Raw genomic sequence first — 22,509 nt, forward strand, 5'->3', positions numbered from 1 at the left:
CCAACCCCTTTTCCTTATCTGAACTGCCACCCCCACTTATTCTGGGATCCCCAATTCTGATAGGATAATTAATCATTTATTCCATAATCATTAGCATGTACATCAACTAGTTGCTGTGGCATTACAGTGGTTAACACTTTTGACTTTCAGTTGTACATATTCCTTAAAATACCCTAAAATATCAGTAACCCATGTTTGTGGCTTCTCACTTCATACCAGTAAAAACTGACTTATTACACATTTATTACTATACATAACCTTAGGTCTTAAGGTCACTAGCTTGTGACACTATAACCTAGGCCTTGATTAGTTATGCTAAGTTAGCCATCTTACAGCCCTGGACGTGATGTCCTCTACATTATGATATCAATCAATAGTTACACATTTCCTATATAAGCCACACAAATATGAAATCATTCAGATTTGGCCAGATCTCACTGTACTGCAAAAAAATGTGCTACATTTATTTGGAACTGCTTGTATTAAGTGGCAGAAAGGCTGAAGAAGCATACTCACCTCACAGGCTTTCAAAAGAGTTTGTTTCACCTCTTCAATACCTGTTTCATCCCTGAAATGCTAATGGAGTCTCTATTCTCTGTTTAGTCACTGGCTAGTTGCTTCCTGTGAGATCTGACCTGTCAGCAAGCCATGAAAGAGGCTGTTAGTTCTATGCAACTGCATTTGCCCCAGACTTTTGTATGCCATGATCTTGCTTTAATCAAGCATTCACAGGAGTACAGTCTAAATGATACAGTAAGATATTTTCTGTCTCTAACTTCTGTGACTTACAATGTGGGAGGTTATTCTCTCAGTGGAGGGCAGCATAATTCAGCAATATAGCCTGAAGCTCTAGAGGGTAGGAAACCTTCTACTGTTGATGGACACAAACTCCACAGGGGAAGGAGCTCTCTGCCACCATCTGTTGGTGAACAGGGAAAATATGGCTACAGAGAGTGTTTATTTGCATAAGCTTTCTACCCAGACAATTGGGGAGTCATCAGACCTGCATACAAACTCCAAATTGGTAAGGTAGTGGAACTGAACTGAAAGAAGGGGGAAAGGATTCCTATTTTGTGGCAAGGACTCAGCTGAACAATCCTATATGTCACTGCCCCCCTGCACTGAAGACTTTGCAAAGTGAACATGCAGAGATGACTGTGGTGAGAAGTGGTGCAAAGGCAGCAGCAAGGCAGCTCATCATAAAGTCACAGAGGGCAGCAACAGAGCTGAATGACCACTGATGAGGGCTCAGCACCAATTAAGCTAAAATCACTATAGATGATTGAACTGGTAATGGAGCCTCAGGTTTGAATCAGACAGGGACTGGAGACATCTTGGGTCTATGCTAACTATGGATACCAAACCATGAGTGGGTAATAGTGGAGAGAGGGAGTGGGGAAGTGTTGTGTTAAAGGGACATTCATCCACCTATTGAACATTTACAATAGTTAAAAGACTACTGCCAAAGACACTGTGGGGATGAACAACATAAGAATGGCCATACTGGGTCAGATCAATGGTCTATCTAGCTCAGTATCCTGTCTTCTGACTATGGCCACTGCCAGCTGCTTCAACAGGAATTAAACAGAACAGAGCAATGTATCGAGTGATCCATCTCATGTCATCCAGTCCCATCTTCTGGCAGTTGGAGGTGTAGGGACACCCAGAGACCAGCATTGCATCTCTAACTATCTTAGCTAACAACCACTGATGGACCTATCCTCCATGAACTTATCTAATTCTTTTTTTAAAACCCAGTTATACTTTTGGCCTTCACAACGTCCCATCAACAAGTTCTATAGGTTGACTGTGTGTTGTGTGAAGTACTGCCTTTTGTTTGTTTTAAAACCTGCTGACTTAATTTCATTAGGTGACCCCTTCTTCTTGTGTTATGTGAAGGGCTATATAAATTTCTTTATTCACTTTCTCCACACCATTCATGATTTTATAGCCCTTTATCAGATGCCCCTTTGCTAAAGTGAACAATCTCAATCATTTTAATCTCTCCTCATATGGAAGTTGTTCCATATCCTTGATAATTTTATTGCTCTTTTCTGTACTTTTTCCTATTCTATCATTTCTGAGATGGGGGGAACAGAACTGCACACCATATTCAAGGTGTGGGCACACCATGGATTTATATAGCAGCATTATGATATTTTCTGCCTTATTATCAGACCCTTTCCTAATTATTCCTAACATTGTTAGCTTTTTTGACTGCCACTGCACATTGAGTGTTTTCAGAGAACTATCCACAATAACTCCAAGATCTTTCTTTAGCGGTAACAGCTAATTTAGTCCCCATCATTTTGTGTGTACAGTTGGGATTATGTTCTGCAGTGTGCATTACTTTGCAACACTGAATTTCATCTGCTAATTTTTGTTGCCCAGTCACCCAGTTTTGTGAGATCCCTTTGTAACTGTTTGCAGTCAACTTTGGACTTGAATAACTTTGTATCATCTGCAAATTTTGCCTCCTCACCTTTTTCCAGATCATTTATTAAGATGTTGAACACCACTGGTCCCATTACAGATCCTTGTGGGGCTCCACTAGTTACTTCTCCCACTGTGAAAACAGACCATTTATTCCTACCCTTTATTTCCTATATTTTAAACCAGTAACTGCCTACTTTTCTTAAGAGCTTTTCGTGAGGGACCATGTCAAAGGCTTTCTGAAAGTCCAAGTACACTGTATCAACTGGATCACCCTTGTCCACATGTTTGTTGACTTCTCCCCTTCAAAGAATTCTAATAGAGCGGTGAGGCACGATTTCCCTTTACAAAAGCCTTGTTGACTGTTCCCCAACACATCATGTTCATCTAATGTGGCTGATGATTCTGTTCTTTACTTTAGTTTCAACCAATTTTCCTGGTACTGAAGATAGGCTTTCCAGCCTGTAATTCCCATTAGCTATCCACTAGTCATCTGGTATAGAGGCTGATTTAAACGATAGGTTACATACCAAGGTTAGTAGTTTTACAATTTAATATTTGAGTTTCTTCAGAATTCATGGGTGAATATCATCTGATCCTGGTGACTTATTACTGTTTAATTTATCAGTTTGTTCCAAAACTTGCTCTGATACCTCAGTCAGGGATATTTGCTACCTAAAAATAATGGCTGAGGTGTGGGAATCCTCTGCAGTAAAGACCAATGCAAAGAATTGATTTAGCTGCTCCTTAAGGGCCTTGATTTCCTTGAGTGCTCCTTTAGTACCACAGTCATCCAGTGGTCATACGGATCGTTTGGCAGGCATCCTGCTTCTGATTAACTTAAATAAAATTTTGCTGTTAGTGTTTGTGTCTTTTACTAGTCGCTCTTCACATTCTTTTTTGGTCTGCTTAATTATACTTTTACACTCAACTTGCTAGAACAGTTTAATATTCCTTTTTATTTTCCTCAGTAAGACTTGACTTCCAATTTTTAAAAGACGTCTCTCTCTCTAACTGCATCTTTTACTGTTATTTAGATATGGAAGCTTTTTTTGGTCCTCTTACTGGTTTGTTTGTTTTTTTTAATTTGGGGGCATACATATATAGTTTGAGCCTCTGTTTCAGTGTTTTTAAAAAGTTTCCCTGCAACTTACAGGCATTTTACTCATGACTACTCTTCTTAATTTCCATTTGGTTTGCTTCTTATACAATTGCTGTATTTTGCCAAGTTGATGGTGTGTTTCCTTCTCCCCTACTAGTCTTTCCTTGTTTATATGCATACGCAGTGCTGCAATTGGGGAAGTATTGCCTGTTAAGGTAACCCAGAGAAGATATTTAGTTTTTCCCAGGTTTCTAGATGAGAGTTTGACCCTGTAGTGTTAGTTAACTTTAAGAGGACTCAACCATTTGAACCCAGCCCTTGTTGCTACTGACAACTCCTGACAGAAGGGTTACACAAGTTGTATCTACTTTGAAGCATATTTGGATGTCTCTACAGTATTCTAGTTATCCTTATTCTGGATTCTCCCTCATGCCTTTTTCTTATAGATATTATTCAGTCTTCATTTTTCTTTTTTTTCTTCAAAATGGAAATCAAAATAAGAAAATTCTGTTTTCAGGCTGATTGCAAATAAATCAACTGGGGGAATTGATTACCATGAAATCCATTTCTTTCTCAACCTGGCAACCTTCCTATAGGAGGCAGCTTAAGAACTTACCCAAAATGTCAGGTTCTGTACATCAGCAAATGGTTCTTTTGGCCATTTAGTGTTTTGGAATAATTTGCACAACCTTTCCACAGATTATCACAGGATGGGAGACAGCAGAATGTATTGGATAAAGAACCCTCAAAGGAAATCATTGTATTTCGATTTTAGTTTTCATGTGACAATTACTGGATGTATGTGCTATTGGCTTTTGTATAAACCATTATTATCTCTACCATTTTTGTGTATGTGCTTTATAAGGGTCTTTTTCTCTTGAATGGAAATAAATTGGTTTGGTGTTTAAGACAGGCAAAGAAAAAAAATGTGGAGTTAATATTTTTATGCAAAACCCCTATCCAGCTAAATCTGCAAATTAATTTCTCCCTTAGAAATTGATCAAAAGTTTATTTCTTGGTTTGAAGTCATGAAAATCCTTTAAAACCATTCAGGAAAAAACATACATTAAAACAGGAAAGGAACAGGAGAGTTTTAGCATAAACTAATAAAAGGAAAAAAAATAAATTACTAACTGGAAACTTACCTGGTCTTGGCTGAGAAAAGAAGGGCTAGTGATATCGGGGTCTACTGCCCAAAGAATAGTATCCTACACAGAGTAAGATTTGGGGTGGAATTTTCAAAAGAGTCTAACTGGCTTTGACACACAAATCCCATTGAAATAATGATAATACCTATCTCTTATATAGAGCTTTTCTTCAGTAGATCTCAAAGCACTTTACAAAGATGGTCAGTATCATTATCTCCATTTTACAGATGTAACTGAGGTACAGAGAGGTTAAGAGACATAACCATGGGCACCAGCAGGCCACTAGCAGAGTTAAGAATAGCACCCACATCTCCCAACTCCTAATCTAATACTCTGTCCACTAGACTATCTGTCTTCCATGGTGTTTTGGAAATCTAATCCTTCCTTTCTATAATGGAAAAGAGAGGACTATAAAACCCAAGGATTATGTACATGCACTGGGTTATACAAATAGGAGAAACAGTTTTAGGCTGAAAGAACAAGAGAAAGTGGATTTATCTGCAAATGCAGGATTCATGTAACTTTTTAAAATTCCATTAAGTTTCTTGCCATTTTAGTGATGCTTTCCATAGTATACATGCAGGTGTGTTTAGTCTTTTAAATGACTGCTTTTTTCTATGTCTGTAAAATTGCTAATAAAAATATAATTGTTTAAAGCAAATGGAATTGGACAGTTACTAGGAGCAATTGCTAGCTTATGCATCCAAAAGGCAAAAGTCCTGTAGCTTAAAGAGGGACAGGGGAAAAAATAAGAATACCTGAGCATGGTGAGAACTAAACCACTTGAAGGCACTGTTATAGTCATGACCAGATCCCTCCTTCTTCCTGAATGTCTCTTCTCTTCTTTGATTTGCAAAAAAGAAAAAAAGACCAATATAAACACAGCTAGCATTTCTAAAAAGCTCAGCAACTAATGAATCACAAGCCTCCTTATACATTACTACATTTGTCTGCTCCTTAAACAATACTTAAATTGTACTATTATTTGTTCTTGCCTATAAAATTTGTCTTCTCACAACATTACTGTGATAGAGGTCAGTATCTAGACATCTGATTCTTAATATCAGATTTCTGAATGCTTATATACTTTCTGCTCAAATAACATATGCTATTGTTTTTGCCAAGTACTTCTAAAACAGGAACAAGCTTAGACATATTCTAACAGATGAGGATGATTTCGAAAGTCTTATTCATCTACCCCGGTGAGCATGGAGAGGTGATCAGAGTCAAATATCCTGCTCGCCCTATCCAAATTGAATCCTTCTTTTTCTTAGGAGCAGCTAACACCATGGAAAGAGACTGTATAAGCAATATTGCCAACCCTCTCAATTTCATTATAAGTCTTCTAATATTTAGTGGTTCTCGTTTGAGTGACCTCTGCATAGTCCCACTCTTGGAATGCTCCGAACAGTGCAGCCTGAATGGTAGAATTCTGGCTACTAGTAGCCAATGGAGTGCTCATGCGCCTCCCCCCACCCTCTCCCATCAGTGAACATTGAGCTTCCCAGGGTGAGGGTATTAAAGGGGCATCATGCTCCAGCCACCTCAGTTCTGTCAACAGTGACCAGTGGATCAGTTTAGAAAGTTGCTACAGGATTCTTCCAAATCCATGTTAAGAAGTTAGTTAGTAGCGTCAATTACAGAAGTTAATTAAGATACCAGAACCAAAAAATTCTGGATTAAAGAGAATTTATCATCTTGCAGCATTCCCAGCATTGGATGCACAATGCTAGATGCCTGGCGTGTTTAGGAGAAGGGCACGCTCCCTCCAAAAGCTCTATTTTCTCAACTTTTATTATGTGACTGAAGAACGAAAGACAGAATAGACTCCAGACAATTTTACTGCATGAGGCCCAGTCAGTGACACCATCCACAACGGAAAGATCACAGAGCTTGGCCAGATCTCAGAGGCCCGTTTTAGCTCCTAATGATCCACCCAGGAAGGAGGACAGATCCTCCTTGTTGCCCAGTACTACAGGATCCAAGAAAAGTAAGAATGGGAAGAAGATGACCATGGCATCAGCCTGTTTCCAACCCAATTCATGCTCAGGACCCTAGCTGTAGCCTTCTGAATGTCTGGTCATTGTCGATGTCAGCCTCTTTGCAAAGACTCAGTACACAAGAGAAAGTCTCATCTAGATTGTTCCCTAGCAGCTCTATTTTTGGGGGAACCAGGGCACAGTACCCAGCCTGTCTGACTCATGAAAGATCCCCCCTAGCCTCTGCTTGAAGATAGACTTACAAAAAGCAATGAAAAGGCAGTGAGAGACACACCTAAACCCCTGGGATAAGAATGACAGGATTAAGGAAACTCCCATAGCCTCATTTGCATCAAAGATGGGACAAGGAGGCATCTCCACTAGCATACAGAATGGAAAACAGAGATTCCAAGGCAACGGAATCTCACACAGAACTCTGGGACCAGAAAAGCAGGGAAGCACTGCATGCTGGGGGAGGGGGGTCTCTGCTCCAGATGTTAATGAACCCACACCTGCACACTGCCAGTTCAGTAGTTATCAGACCAATTCTAGTAATAAATCCTTTATTAGTATCCAAAATACTGAAGCTCCCTAATTGCATTGTGAGCAACCTCCAAAGAACACCGCCCAAAACTGGGAATGATCAGCTCCCATGGTCTAGCTTGAACAAAACAACTTTGGTATACTCCCTTGTTTACACATAAACAAATCTAGTGTTCTCCCTTGAACCATTGTTGTTTCTCTACAAAAACCCCTACCCAAGCTCAAGTAAGTGTTCTGATGCCTGGATCCAAAATCTACATCAGTTCTATTGGGACTTCACCTTCTCCTGAAGGATCATGCTGGGGGCTCTGCTTGTCTCCAGCACGCCGGACCCACAGCTACCCTCACTACCTGGGACCCCCAATCCATTCAAGCTTCATGGAGTGGTGAGAACCCAGCTCTCTCTCTCTCTCTCTCTCTCTCAAAGTATAGCCTTCTGACCCTGATTTATGTGATCAGCTATAGTCTTCTAAACCTGACTTTTATAATCAAGTTTAATTTGGATTTGATATTATAACTGTTTTGTTTGTTTGGCTGCCCTATGGTTATTACCTGGCAATAAATAATGTTCGTGATTAATCTGGTTGCTTCTCTCTCTCTCACCTCCGCCCCTCCATGGGTGTTTTTTTGGTTTCCTCATTCGCTCTGCAGCAACGCTCCTTGTACCTAAACTAAAAGATCCCTGCAGTGCCCAAAAATCCTGTGGTGTTTGCTCATTAAGTGGGTTTCTACGAGAACAATTGTAACATGAAAGTGGGGATAGAGACATGCTGAACCTGGGATTTATGAGGGTGGCAGCTTGGAAGTGCTGCTCAACCCAGCCTGCTCAGGCGTGCTCTATTCTGGTGCAGTGCCCAAGGCATATGAGGGTGACAGCTTGGAGGTGCTGCTCAACCCAGCCTACTGATTCCAGTGATATATAAGGGGTCAGCTGGGGAGTGCTGATTAATCCGGTCCTCTCAGACTCACTCTGTTAATGTGTGTATTCATCTGATTCTGGGGATGGAAGAACACAGCCCTAGGGAACCTAGGTCTTGCAGGATAGCTCCATTGAGAGGGAACTTGCAGCACGGAGAAGTAGAGCTCCCTATGAGAACACAAGTGACACAAGCAGTACATTGATAGAAGTACAGACCCCCCACCACCACCCTAATAAATGAGCATACCCCAAAGTAATGGGCAAAGCTGCTAACAAGATAAACACCTTTAAGAAACCTGGCTTGGATACAGGTCCTCAAGATAGGATCAGGAGACATCCCTCTTTGGATCCGATCATTTTGGATCCAGATGAATGGGCTCCAAAAGCAAGAGCTCAGGAACTGACAATGAAAAGAACTAATAAAGATTCTGTAATTGCCACCAGCACAGTACCACAACAGATAAGTTAAGGCAATGGTTCATTGATTAGCTCTATCTCCAGTTCAGCTGATATCTGCACAGAAGAAATGACTGGCTCAGTTATTGGATGTTTTGTTACAGCTGATCCCAATAACTGCTTCCCCCAGGAAGCAGCAGAAAGAAGTAAATATTTCTCCTCTACTTCCACCACCCAAGATCCCTTCTGGATCTCCAGACAAAGTTTTCTTTACACTCCCTTTTCATAGGAGATTGTTATCTCCAGTTCCATCTGAATCATAAAGTCACTGGGATCAGGAAAGAGATGCAGATCAGAGGCCTCCTGGACCCCGGTGCCCCTTTACCCTGGGGCTGCTCCCTGGCAATACCCCACCAGTCTCTATGGGTCTCCCACCCAAGGAAAGCCCCACTCCCTATCCCCACCTCATAGGCCAGTCACCAACTAGCCCCCATGACCTGGGGCAGACTACAGTGTCAACCACTCATCATAAGCAAGGTTGGGTCTGGACCTGCTGCCTCTCTCTGCAACCCAGTACCTCTATGGGGCCTTGGACAAGGCCCTGCAGCCTGGAGAGTTGCCAGCCTGGAGCCTTTCCCCAGCCCTGCCTCACCCTAGGCACCCTGAGCTTCCCAGCAGCCAGGCCCCTCCCTCAGAGAGAGACTGCCAGCTCCTGACTCACTGGCCTTTTATAGGACCAGCTGTGGCCTGATTGGGGCCTGGCCTTTCCCAATCAGCCAAGACTTGCTGCTTTCCTAGCAGCAGCCCTCTTGCAGTCTCAGCCCTCTTCCAGTTAACACTGGTTAATAAAAGTATCGTCCAGAGGAGACATCTTATTACATGTCAAATAAATATGTTCTTTATTTGCCAGACTGGATTACAAATAAATTAGGAAAAGTCATTCCTAAACTCAACTCAGAGGATCCTGTTTATAGGGGCCATATTCAATTCAACTGTGGCCAGAGGTTTTTTTCCCGGAGGAGAGATTTATAAAAAATAAAAGCATCTGTATATATATATATATATATCCTTCTTCAATCCCCACAACAACCAGTTCACTTTTTTCTCCTCCCACTGTGTCTTTTGGCATCAACCACATCAGTGACACCACATGCTTGTCTTCAGATGAGAGATCTTCAACACTGGTTAGCATACATTACAAACCAGGTTTAGTCAGCATGCATCGCAAAATAGTAATCCCACAGCAAGTATTAACATCACTAACAAGGTGAACAAACACTCAGTGTAATGAGGGGTTCACTTTTCAATTCCCCTCTGCCATCAGTAATACTTTTCTCCTCTGCATCTATACTGAATAACAATTTGTTCGTCACAACTCATTGGTTACCAAAAGAAAAGAACCTACATATCAATACATTAGAGCCGAGAGCAATCAGACTGGCTCTAAAGTCATTTCTACCTCAGGTCAAACACAGAGCAGTTCACGTGGTAACAGACAATACAACAGCATTCTATTATCAGAACAAGTAAGGGGGGCTGATTCCCTGAAATTATGCATGGAGACAAAACCTTTTGAACTGGTGTACAGACACAATATTCACCCAATAGTAATCTATGTAGCCAAGGAATAAAACACCCTTGCAGATCTGAAAAAATCAAAATATCAGATGCATGAGTAGTTTTTGAAGGACAAAGTAGTAACATGCCTCTTCAATTTATGGGGGAATCCAATAATAGATCTTTTTGCATCCATCAACAACAGTAAGTGTCACAAATTTTGCTTGAGAGACGGCAGAACTAGGGATTCAGTATCAGATACCTTTCTAATATTCTGGGGTCAGGGCTTAATGTATGCATTTCCCCTATTTCCCCCCATTCAGAGAGTGATAAATGAGGTAAGACAGGACAAGGCCAGGGTAATTTTAATAGTGCCAGCATGGCCCCCCCAGACAACAATGCTATACGGACTTAATTCACCTGTCAAGAGAACTAATGGAGCCTCTGCCACTGGTACCAGACTTCTTGTTGCAAAAACACAGGATGGTTTATCATTCAGATCTTCAGTTTCTTCATTTAACAGCATGGGAAATAGGATTCCAGAACATCTACAAAACAAAGTTGTTCGTTACAGGTGTAGAATGTACTGTTACATTCCTGGAAAGAGTTCACAAGAAAATGTTATAGTCATATATGGAAAAGGTTTATATTGTGGATTTCTGTATAGATCCATATACAACATCAATTGCTTATATATTAGAATATTTGGCATATCTTGAGAAAGCAACCATATCAGCATACCATGTACCTGTGGAGGGCATATCAATTTTTACTAATGATGTAGTTATGAGGGTCTTAAAAGGCATTAAATAACTTATACCCATCTCCCAATAAAATGCCCTATGCCATCTGAATTTAGTGCTATCACAATTGATGAAACCTCCTTTTGAATGTTTGGGGAATTGTTCATCTGTCTATAAAGACAGTATTTTTATAATGATCACTTCTGCAAGGTGTATAAGTGAAATATATGCATTAATGGCAGATCCTATTTACCATTTACTGTTTTTCACAAAGACACAGAAGTTCTTTGTACACACCCTAGGTTTTTACCAAAATTGGTCTCTGATTTTCACATAAACCAATCTATAATTTTGCTCCAAACCTCTTACTCGGGAGGGAGAGACTAAATTACATACTGGATATTAGAAAAACTTTAGCCTTTAATTTAGACAAGACTAAGCAATTTAGACAGTCCCAAAAGTGTTCATTGCTTGTGAAAAGAAGAAGAGAAAAGCTATTTATGTGTAAATGCTTTCAAGATGTATTAGATTATGTATTAATGAGATTTATAAATTGAAAGGGTTGTCCCTTCCTCAAGGAATTAGAACATATTCTACTAGATAGAAGGTGGCTTCTATGGCTTTTTTTTAGGCACATTCCTCTAAGAGAGAGAGATGTAGAAGCAGCGATATGGATTTCTGATCACACCTTTAGTAAACACTATACCTTAGACGGTGGCAGGGATAGCTCAGTGGCTTGAGCATTTGGCCTACTAAACCCAGGGTTGGGCGTTCAATCCTTGAGGGGGCCACTTAGAAATCTGGGGCAAAAATCAGTACTTGGTCCTGCTCGTGAAGGCAAGGGGCTGGACTTGATAATCTTTCCAGGGTCCCTGCCAGCTCTATGAGATAAGATTTGGCAGAGCTTTCCTCCAGCAGTCCCACTATCCTGGATTATCTAGCCCATGAGTGGGAATATGCAGAGGATGCTCAAAGGAAAAATGATGGTTACTTACTTGTAACCAAAATTCTATGAGATGCATTCTGCATATACAAACTCCCCACCTGCCTTTCCCTGCTACCTCAGAGTCTTACTTTTACCATAGGGCTTCAGGTTGCAGGGGAAGAAACTGAGATGGGCTGAAGTATACCCTCCCCTGGAATGCTCAATGTTTACTGACAGGAAGGGCATGGAAGGAGCATACTACTTGCTAGAATTCTACCCATTCTGGCTGCACAGGCCAGTGCATCTCAAAGAACCTCAGTTATAGGTAAGTAACCTTAATTTTTCTTTAAGCCCCAGCTCCTGGAGTCAAGTGACTTTGTTATAATCCAGATTTTTTGTTAAGTGTTCAGTCTTCATGGAGGTCAAGAAAAGCCTTAATATGTGAACCAAGTCTATCCTAAAGATTTAAAAACCAGAACACACGTTAAAAAGCCCCAACATTTATAAAAGTCTTTGGATTATTAAATCCATATTATGATTTTGTGGGGCCTGCTTTATGATTTTAGATTGTTTGGAGTTGGCAATACCATACAAGGAACTTTTCAGAAGGGGAATCCTGATAATCTTCTTGATTACAGATCCAGTTTTCCTTCCCAGAAGTGCATGCACAATGCTGCTGATTATGGAGGTGGAGAAAGGGAGATTGACAGATTTTTTTTTCCACAAAATGTCTGAAATAATCAGTGAGAGACACAACACAGCAGAAAGTATGAAAGGATTAGATCACTGATATATAGCACAAATTTAAAAAAAACATATGTTATTGAAGGAGTCCCTTGTAGATTGTATGAGGAGCCCACTGTAGATGGTACATTCAGCACTGTCACAGATGTTGGGACAGATGTTAAAATCACTCAGAGCCATACATTTGTCTCAATCTTATATTAGTTACCAAATCAGGACTCTTCCTACAGCATCTGAACATTTTCCTAAACAATTGCTATGTCAATTCTCTCAGATTATTGTTGCGGTCTCTTTCTCCCCCTGAGCCTGAGTTCTTCAGCAGTAATATAGGGTATGATTATGGATATTTTCACTGTTAACTATTAAAAATTTGCTTTACACATTATAAATCCAAGGTAAACCTGATGTTTTCTTATTCTTTACCGACTCATTTCAAAGATAAATAAGCACCTATATTGAAGGATACAATTTTCAGTATGACCCATTAGCTTTGACCTAGGTTATAGATTATAAATCAACTTTAATTTACAGTAACCTGTTATCAGTTCTCTTTGATTTCATGAGTTAGCTTGGAGCCACAAGTCTCCTCACAACACTAAATCTTTTGCAAATGCTGACAGGTATTCTTTAAAATATATATGTTTTCACCTGACCTTTATGCCTTAATGTAGTTAGTAAATCATGCTTCTCAGTTGGTACTATGGTAGAAACCAGCAGCACCACCAGAGTTAATGTCTGTCAATGATTCCCTCTTTAACCTCTCTGTTTATGAGGTTATAAATAAAATAACGCTATTCACTCTGAGCAGAATCTTTGCTTTCAGTGGATGCCCTTAAGAGCCTGCCAAGGTTACTTCAATATTTCCTATTTATTCCCTGTGGTGAATATAGTAACTTTATCTAGGTAAGTAAGACATGAGTGGCTAGTTTTAACCATCAAACAATATCATAGATTAGATAGATAGTTCTGCAGCCTTTTGGCCTTCTATAGATTTGTAGATTTTAAGGACCAAAAGAACCTTTTAGGATAACCTAGGTTGACCTCCTGGTCATATAACTTCACTGTTCATATAACTTCACATAGCAATTCCTGTAACAATTATTTGTGGCTGAATTACAACATATCATTTAGATTTATGGACTCCAAGTGACAGAAAATGTATCACACCTCATAGTAAGCTGTTCCAATGGTTAATTGCCCTCTGTGTTAATAATTTTTTTTCTTTCCTGTTTAACTGTTTTTAGGGTTAACTTCCAATCATTAGATTTTATCCTCTTCTGCCAGATTAAAGAGACCTTTAGTGTCCATACTTGTATGGATTGTTTCCCTGTATAGGTACTTCTAGATCATGATTAAGTCATATTTTAACCTTCTGTTTGATAAGCTAAACAGATTTGAGCTTCTTAGGTCTCTTCTTTAACATAAAAAAAAACATCTACAGGAATGATTTAAAACACTTTCCAATTTTGCAGCATCCTTTTTAATTGGTGGACATCATTACATGAATTTTCTCCCCAGTACAGCGTGCACCTCCAACTCCTGCTCAATATGCCCATTAATACATCCAAGGATTGTGTGCCAACCTCTATTATTATGGTCACCACTTTTACAAAATTATGATAAATTTTGTGCAAAGTACGCCTTGTGAGGTATCGCTGGAAGAGTCATAATCTGTTGACCATTACTGTCCTGTAGAAATGTATGCAGGGCTTTGGAGCTGTGCTCCGGCTCCACTCCAGCTCCAGGCAAAAACCTGCAGCTCCACTGCTCCGGAGCTGCTCCATGCTCCAGCTCTGGGCTCCGCTCCAAAGCCCTGAATGTATCATCATTGTATATGTAGTTATGAGATTTTGCTATATGTTTGTCACTGAAACATATTGTGAGTCTAGGAAATGCCCACAGACTAGCCTTTCAGAGAGGACAAAGAAACTGTACACACAGAGGTCTTACATGCCAAATCTCACGTAGACAAATCGCGCAAGCCACAATTTGCAATTCATATGAAGGATGGCTGGCTGGGCAGATAGGCAGTGGAACTGCCAAGCCCCATGACACAGCAAAGATTGTTCCACCATCTGGAATACAGTATAAAATAAGGGACAGTGACATCGTGAGTCCACCTCTCCTTCCCCACCTACACTGACGGCTACAAGATCACTTAGAAGACAAAGACAAAGGGCTGGTCTACACTGGGGGGGATCAATCTAAGATATGCAACTTCAGCTACACTATTCGCATAGCTGAATTCGAAGTATCTTAGTTCTACTTACCTGGCCGTCCTCACGGCGGCAAGTTGACTGTCGCGGCTCCCCCGCCGACTCCGCTTACTCCTCCTGCCGAGGTGCAGTATGGGCATCGATTCGGGGATCGATTTATCGCGTCTAGACGAGACACGATAAATCGATCCCCAATAGATCAATTACTACCCACCGATCCGTCGGGTAGTGCGTGACCAAAGAAACATTTGAACTGGGGGGAGTGATACTAACTGGAAAAGCTTTTTAGTTAGCACCAACTGCTGTAGGTTTGGGGGTAAGATAAACCTTTTTACTTCACATTTGACTTAGCTTGATAAAGTTTAGGACTTACACTGTAATTTTATCTTTTATTTCCTTTTTATAACGAATTCTGATCTTCTATGCCAATACCACTTAATCTCTTTAAAAATCTATCTTTCTATAGTTGATAAATCTTTTTTATGTTTAATCTAAACCAGTGTATTTTTGGCTGAAGTGCTTGGGGAATCTATTCTGGTTAACAAGGGCTGGTGCATATCCATTTCTCTTTGATGGAATGGTGAACTAATTAATGAGCTTACTCTGATCAAGGGAGTCTTGAGCAGTGTAAGACGCATATTTCTGGGGTGCAAGGCTGGGAGAAGTTGCAGGGGTCTCCCTATTTACAGTTCATGAGTGGCTGTGAGATCCTGCATTTAACTTTGCTGGGTGTGCCTCTACACAATGATGGCTGAGTGAACAGAGCCTGGAGGGGTTTGCTGTTCACTAGCATAGTCATGTAAGAGACAGCCTGGACATCAGAGTTAAAGGGGTCTCAGTGGTTCCACAGTACAGATTGCTTTAGCCCTTTGAGCCACTGCATCACACGAGGAGCTCAAGTTCATGATCCCTAAGTCTTTTTTCTGAGTAATTACTTTCCAGGTACAGTCCCCTATCTGCTAAACATGGGCTGTATTTTTCTTCCTAGACCTATGATTATCAGTCACCACAGGGTCCCAAACCTAAGCGTGTTGGGCAGGTGCCTTACCCTTTGCACCAGCAAGCTTATTTGTGGCTCTTTATCTTTTTCAACTGATATGTGACAAACTATGAAATCTGCCATGTGAAGTCTGCCATCCCTCTCTGTGATTTATGGCGGGGGCTGATTAGTGCAACCCATAAATACAAATGAAATTCTATTCTGCACTTCAGACATCAGTGAAAGTAAGAAAATTAAACATTTTATTTTGTGAGATTCAATCACTGTTTAAATACAGTAGATGCTCCTTAGTAGCAGCATATCGGTGACCTTTTGCTGTATTGCTCCTAAGCGGCTGTTGCTGTTATGGGGAGTGTTGTCTGACCAAAGCATTCAAGGAGTTAAGAGTGTTTCGGAAAGGGTTGGGAAGCCACATTGTGCAGGGGAAGCTGGGAGGGGACCCCAAGTTTGGGAGTAATGGGACTTGGGAACTCTGGGTTTGGCAGGGGAGCCCTCAGTCAGCAAAATGGCTGAGCGAGCCTGACAGCCAGGGACAGGCTGAGGATGCTCCTGCTGGCAGCTTCATGCTCCACTGTGGCGAGGGATGGATGGTTGGCAAGAGCACCATGCACGGCTTGCAATGGAAGGGTGGTCAGCTCCTAGCACAGAGACCAGAGACAGGAGGTGGGGGAAGGGAATAGGTCAGTGCTCTGGGGAGGGAGCTTCCTCATCTCACCCCCCACTGCAAAACAGCACACCCACACCCCACCACCAGCAACCAAGATGGAGAGAACAGCTCAGTGTGCAGTTTCCCCAATACTCTACACTGCAAAATAGCAACCCTCCACCCCCTGCTGTCTGCAAGCCAGATGCTGAGGAACGGAGGAGGAAACCTTCCTGCCAAGCCTCTGCTACTCCCCCAACCCCAGCTTTCCCCCCAAAAAAAATCCCTCTCTTCCAGACCCTCCCCACAAACTCCCCCCCTACACATGGTCTCCACTCTGGCTCTGTCAGGCAGGGCAAGTGGATGGGGTTGTGTGCCCTGGAGCTGAAGGGCCTGGGTCAGGAGGGGAGTAGAAAGATTCAGTTTGGGGGGGCAACACCCCTACATATCCCCCAATCTCCACCCCAGATGTGATGTCACAACGTCACAAGTGTTGCTCTTATTGGCAGGTATGTTGCTGCTACCGAGTGGACAAGTCACAGTAGGGACAATGTTCCCAGGGGAAATGTTGCTCATAATTAGGTGGTTGCTTTAATTAGGTGTTGCTGAAAACAAGAGTATACTGTACCACCACAAGCAAAATGATTTACTTCCTACTATCTCTGTTTCACGATTGTTTCCTGGAAAGACCATAACAAAGAGTAACTTCTTATTAGCACATTTGAAGTACATATAGTTCACTGCTGTACATGTTTCAAATTCAAATGGAGTTCATGTTCAGTTTGTCCAGTGGGACAAAGCAACTGAAATCAAGCAACCAAAAAGAAAGACCAATAAAAAACAAACCAAAAAACCCCAACTCTGAATAAAGCAATCTCTTAATTTCCTTAAAAAATCTAAGGGCTTTAGTTCTTGAAAAACAAGGACATAGTAAGAACAAGATGTCGTAAATATCTTTTTAATTAACGTGTCATTGCTCTGAGGAGTTTTAAAAAAATGAAGAAAAATCCCAACTGGCAAAGAACAAACAAACAAACCGTGATCCATTTCTTTGTAAGAAAACAGTTATTTCCAATCACAGCAATGCCTACAATAGTATTTGTCTTGTGACAGGAAAAAAGATCTCTCTGGGATTTAACCTTAGAAAAGCAATCAGATCCTGCTGGGTCGCTAAATGAGTCAACCTGTCTACATTTTGTTTTTTTTTAGTAGAATTATATCTGCATTCCAGCACCTTGAAACTATTGTAAAAACACAAACACAAAAAGTAAAATTAATCCGCAGGGGACTGTAATGGTTGTTGTTAATAATACTCCTCCGAAGTTAAGACCTCAAGTGTTGAATGTCTGTCAAATAAAGGAGAGAGACAGGGAGCAAGGAAAGGCACAAAACAAGGGGAGCATTTTCAGCTTCAATGGGTACAAATTGTAAATGGGAAATGGGTTGTTAGCAAAATAAATTATATCCTGCCCTCCTCTAATTTTTCACAATCTGTGTGGTACAGCCTTCACCATTGATATTGCTGACAAAGTCTTTGCATCTGTATTCATTTACCAAGACCTAGTGGGTAAACCAATCCTGTTTTCCCTAATAATTTAATGCCAGAAGCACTCTATACAATGCAAAACACCTCCCACTTTCCCACACGTACTTCCAATTAGAGAGAAAAAGAAAAGCAGTCGGGGTAATATTTTACTAAACAAGGTGGTTATGTGGTGAACAAACCTTTATGAAACTCTTTCTTGTTTCGAAACCTCTGGTTAACTTAACACCAAACCCAACTCTAAAGTAATCCTCTACAAATATTTTCAGGAAACGTAATTTCTCCTTAGCATTTCATAATTCCTTCAGTAAAATTATATTCAACAGTTAGTCCCTTCACTGCTGCAGCATTATACTGTTCTGGAAATATTGAGATATATAAAGTATAAACTGAATAAGCAACTTTCACACCAGACATGCTATTAGTCCTGATGACTGGATTCAAAATACACTGTGTTTCTACCACTAGCTGTAAGTTTTATATGGAATGGGACAGTGACACAGTGGGCAGAATCCCCAAAATGTCTTTCGGGAGCCCTAGTAAATATACGCAAGTAAGCAAGCCAGTCAAGGATTTGACCACACCCTTCACAGCTAGCTGGGACTGTGCATGAATGCACATGCAGTTATTGTCTGAACTACTGTGATGATGACAGAAAGCTACACATTAGTCAGTGAAATACACTTGGTATATTACATGGAATGGGAAACTGCTTATTAACACAGCAAGGGAACGGGATTCTCAAAATCCTTCACCAGAGCCCTGGCACAGTGCTGATTAATTGAGCCAGAGAATGAAGCCTAATGTCTCTTTTGCAAGAAGAGTCATACATGTACCAGTAAAGCCTGAAGAAAACAAAAAGCATGAGTCAGATCCCCAAAAAATCATGATTTTTTTTTAGATTATATTGTTGAGGGGGTTGGTGCTCTATTGATTTTTTTAACTCTCTGTGCCACTCCCCGGTGTGTGTGAGAGAGAGAGAGAGAGAGTTAGTATTCCCCATTATCCCAAATTTACTGGGTATGGTGATTTTGGCCTTTGTTGCAGGATCTCTCACCCCACCTCTGCCCACCCAGGGCTGGCTCCAGGGTTTTTGCTGCCCCAAGCAGCGGAAAAAAAGAAAAGAAAGAAAGAAAAATGCCGCTTTCTTCTTTGGCGGCAATTCGGCAGCAGGTCCTTCCCTCCGAGAGGGACCCGCCACCGAACTGCCGCCGAAGAGCCCAACGTGCCTCCCCTTCCCCTTGGCCACCCGAAGCACCTGCTTGCTGAGCTGGTGCCTGGAGCCAGCCCTGTGCCCACCCCCCTGCCAGCAATTTAATTCTGCCCTCCCTCCCCCATCTCCACATCAATCCAGTCCGCTTGAGTCCCCAGTCAGTTCTGTCCATCCTCAACCTGCAACCAGCCTCTGCCTCATGTCAGTTCAGTTCTGCCATCAATTCTGCCCCTCCCAGCATCACCTTTGTGCTCCTTCTAAGGTTATTCACACACACTCCTTCAAGGCCTGGGGATAGGGTAGCTGCATGAGGGCTTCCTCTCCTCTTTTACCAGATCAATTGCTGTATGGAGGGAGAGGTGAGAGAGATGAGCAAGGAGTGGGGGGGAGGAAGAAGTAGAGTTGCCCTGTGCCTGCTCCCTCCCGTCCTGTGAGAATGGTACCAGTCGCTGACAGGAGAAGGAGAGAGCTCTTCCTGCAGGAGGTGGATAAGTGGGGCAGGCAGCCAGTTGGAGGGTGTTTTCCCCTAGGCAGGGATCAAATTTGCATGAGGACTGGAGCGTTTCACCTCATTGCAGACTGGGCTCCAGCCCCAGCCCAAATCCCTTCACTCAAGAAAAAAAAATCACAAGTGCTGGCAACACTGATGTACATGCAACTATTTTGAGTAATGAGCAAAACTAAATTTAAACTCTGCACTCAGAGTAGTTTATATGTGCCTTAAAGCAGCGACTGTCTCTTATATGTTCATGTTTCATGTCACTGAATATCCTAGCAAACAAGGCCTTAAACATGAAAGACTTCTGGGCATTGGTGCAGTGTGAATGAATGATAAATTCATAAAATAACAATATATAAGCTAATAATTCTTAGAGTGAAATGATTGGGCAAGCCCTGCATGATTTAGAAAAGAATATATATATATCACTCTGTCCCGGAAGCACAACAGGGATTAAATTGTTACTCTCTTGCTCCCATGGGAATATAATCTGTGCTAACAATTTACCAGGCCCATATTGCTTCCCCTCCATACCAGCTCATCTGCGACTGTCATGGATTGGAGGGAGGAAGAATTAAGGCTCTGCCCACTGCCACCTGCAAAGGAGTAGCAGCAGCAGAAGCTTCTCTTCCCCGCAATGCTCTAACCTATGATATGAGTACTCACTATAAGGGAGACAGGTGGGCACCTTATACCCCGTTACTCCTCTGCATAGGTGTAGCGGGCAAGTTACAATCTTCTTTAAGCATGTACAATTACCCAGAGATGAAGAGCACAGATGGCAGATGACAAAGTTACTACCAAAAACAGGGAAGATGGATATATTCCACCAGTGAGTTTTCATGCATTTGGATGGAAAAATCAACAAAAAATTTTACAGCAGATCCCCAAATGATAACACCATAATCCTTTATATTTTCAATTTCCTGTATGTCAATGGACAATGTAGAGTCAGTCCAGTGTAGAAATTTGAACAATTTTAAAATAATAGTAATTATTTTTGTTATTTCTGAAACATCTCAGAAGCCCCTCAGGCAATCACATTTTTGCATAAGCACACAAAAGCCATTCCCCACTGATACAGTTGTCAGCTTCCCTTAAAAAAAAAAATCAGGAACATGGAATGTGGTCATTTTTTATTGTAAAACCTGAAAATAATAAACAAACGTTAGTCATACCAAAGGTGGGATATAGACGGTATAACTGACCAAGAATATGGTTAATATAAAACTTAACAAGCAGCTCATCTCCACTAAAATTAGAAGGAAACACTGGACATATTGGGGGCATATTCCAGATGCCAACACACAGGCTCCCACATGAAGCTGTCAAGTAGAAACCAACTGGTGTGAGGAAACAAAGGCACCCAAGAGCAACCTAATACAGAATCCTTAGCAGGGAGGGCAGGAACAGTCAGTCAATCTTAATGCCACAGAGCCCATGGAAGCAGCAACTAATGACACAGAGGAACTGAAGAGACCAGTTTCCACCCTGTGCACCAAGATTGGCCCAGGAAGGATGTAATAATAATAATCTTAAATTGCATTCCGTAAGAAGATATATTGAGCAACCAGAAATTCTGCATCTTTCTACATTCCACGAGTATTATTGGATGTGTATTTTTTTACCACGAAGTGTGAATGCACATATACCTTATCCTTATTTCAAGTTTTTAAATTAACAAAAATGTAGTTATTAAAAAGAAATAGAAAACAACAATTTAGGTTTTTTTCTATCAATTCAATAATCATTTTGTTCCAGACAAAAGGCTGCAGAATATTGGGAAATCTGGATCAATGATATACTCTAAGATGCTAAGAATGTTAGGCAGGAAAAAGCCAGCCTTGTTACCATCTTTCTGGATGTAATTAAAGCTGTCATGGTCTGAATGAGCACATCTTGATCAAAGCTTAGCAAAACAACACTACTTCTTTTAACCATGAAAAAATAGACATATTATGAAATACAGAAAGACGTGGACAAAAAGCTGCCCAATGAGATGAAAATAAATTATTTTATGAAGACTAATTTTAGTTTATTTTTCCAATAGATTAGGTCAACCACTGGAAATCTACAGAAGGTGCTTTTTTATATATTTGGCATGCACAAAATGATTTAGTAAACAAGCAATAGAGAGGCTGACCAAACTTCAGAAAAGAAAAATATGTATATCAAATGCAGATTTTAACAAGCAAAGGAGGAAAGCAAGATTTTATGCAGATCACTGAAGGATTAGGCATCTTTTCACAACATCCACTTCAGTCAGAGACTGATCCAAAGTCAATTGAAGTCCACGCCAAAGACTCCTGCAGATCACAATGTGCTTCAATGATGGCTTTACTGAGTAAAATGTGCAACAGACCCCCCCCACACACACACCCTCTAGAGGATTTGGCAGTAGGAATTTCAGATCTTTCATTTTCTATCAATATTTTCACATATATAGCAAAATTCCCCTCTCTAAGTAACACTTCAGCACTCTGTTATATATCTTACAAACTACTAAAGCTGTACAGAAGCAGCAAGAGAGAGACCCTATTGAAAAGAGAGGAGAAGTTTGCCTTTACTGGTTTCTGTCTCAAGTGAAAATTTCAATTCCATAATGTCAGAGTTCCTTATATTGGGACCATTTTTACCTCTATATTTGTAGAGTGCTTAGAAGAATGGGGCCTTGTCTGGACTAGGGCCTCTGAATATTACTGTAATATAAATATTAAGCAACAATAATAAACATTAAGTTACTCGTTTGTTATGCTGATCTAAACTTCTAAGAAGTGTGGAACCGGAAATCAGTGAAATAAAACTGATGTTTCGGAGACACCAGTTTCCTTATCTGGGCTGAGAAATGGAATTCCTTCAGTTTACATTTGACTTTGTTGATTCTTGTGCACAAATTCATAGCTTGC

The 22,509-nt window shown here is 40.9% G+C and overlaps 1 long non-coding RNA gene across 1 annotated transcript; it reads right to left on the reverse strand.

Annotated features, from left to right (window-relative positions):
* Positions 1-507: 507 nt before the first annotated feature.
* On the reverse strand, positions 508-10,627 carry LOC120407665. Its single transcript, XR_005600171.1, has 3 exons — positions 10,498-10,627; positions 5,442-5,526; positions 508-635 (listed from the first exon to the last, which is right to left on the reverse strand). It is a non-coding gene; the product is annotated as an uncharacterized LOC120407665 (long non-coding RNA).
* Between the last annotated feature and the right edge of the window lie 11,882 nt (positions 10,628-22,509).

This window comes from Mauremys reevesii, linkage group 6 (genome assembly GCF_016161935.1).
Source record: "Mauremys reevesii isolate NIE-2019 linkage group 6, ASM1616193v1, whole genome shotgun sequence".
NCBI lineage: Eukaryota > Metazoa > Chordata > Testudines > Geoemydidae > Mauremys > Mauremys reevesii.